Raw genomic sequence first — 1635 nt, 5'->3', positions numbered from 1 at the left:
CTTTAAAACAAAGGCTGTGAAAAGAGACAAAGAAGGTCACTACATAATGATCAAAGGATCAATCCAAGAAGATATAACAATTATAAATATATATGCACCCAACACGGGAGCACCGCAGTATGTAAGACAAATGCTAACAAGTATGAAAGGAGAAATTAACAATAACACAATAATAGTGGGAGACTTTAATACCCCACTCACACCTATGGATAGATCAACTAAACAGACAATTAACAAAGAAACACAAACTTTAAACGATACAATAGACCAGTTAGACCTAATTGATATCTATAGGACATTTCATCCCAAAACAATGAATTTCACCTTTTTCTGAAGCGCACATGGAACCTTCTCCAGGATAGATCACATCCTGGGCCATAAAGCTAGCCTTGGTAAATTCAAAAAAATAGAAATCATTCCAAGCATCTTTTCTGACCACAATGCAGTAAGATTAGATCTCAATTACAGGAGAAAAACTATTAAAAATTCCAACATATGGAGGCTGAACAACACGCTGCTGAATAACCAACAAATCACAGAAGAAATCAAGAAAGAAATCAAAATTTGCATAGAAACGAATGGAAATGAAAACACAACAACCTAAAACCTGTGGGACATGGTAAAAGCAGTCCTAAGGGGAAAGTTCATAGCAATACAGGCACACCTCAAGAAACAAGAAAAAAGTCAAATAAATAACCTAACCCTACACCTAAAGCAACTAGAAAAGGAAGAAATGAAGAACCCCAGGGTTAGTAGAAGGAAAGAAATCTTAAAAATTAGGGCAGAAATAAATGCAAAAGAAACAAAAGAGACCATAGCAAAAATCAACAAAACCGAAAGCTGGTTCTTTGAAAGGTAAATAAAATTGACAAACCATTAGCAAGACTCATCAAGAAACAAAGGGAGAAAAATAAAATCAATAAAATTAGAAACGAAAATGGAGAGATCACAACAGACAACACAGAAATACAAAGGATCATAAGAGACTACTATCAACAATTATATGCCAATAAAATGGACAACGTGGAAGAAATGGACAAATTCTTAGAAAAGTACAACTTTCCATAACTCGACCAGGAAGAAATAGAAAATCTTAACAGACCCATCACAAGCACTGAAATTGAAACTGTAATAAAAAATCTTCCAGCAAACAAAAGCCCAGGTCCAGATGGCTTCACAGCTGAATTCTACCAAAAATTTAGAGTAGAGCTAACACCTATCCTGCTCAAACTCTTCCAGAAAATTGCAGAGGAAGGTAAACTTCCAAACTCATTCTATGAGGCCACCATCACCCTAATACCAAAACCTGACAAAGATCCCACAAAAAAAGAAAACTACAGGCCAATATCACTGATGAACATAGATGCAAAAATCCTTAACAAAATTCTAGCAATCAGAATCCAACAACACATTAAAATGATCATACACCATGACCAAGTGGGCTTTATCCCAGGGATGCAAGGATTCTTCAATATCCATAAATCAATCAATGTAATACACCACATTAACAAATTGAAAAATAAAAACCATATGATTATCTCAATAGATGCAGAGAAAGCCTTTGACAAAATTCAACATCCATTTATGATAGGAACTCTCCAGAAAGCAGGAATAGAAGGAACATACCTCAACATA

Source organism: Bison bison, unplaced genomic scaffold (assembly GCF_000754665.1).
Source record: "Bison bison bison isolate TAMUID 2011002044 unplaced genomic scaffold, Bison_UMD1.0 scf7180017864062, whole genome shotgun sequence".
NCBI lineage: Eukaryota > Metazoa > Chordata > Mammalia > Artiodactyla > Bovidae > Bison > Bison bison.
Note: the sequence above shows the minus strand (reverse complement) of the source record.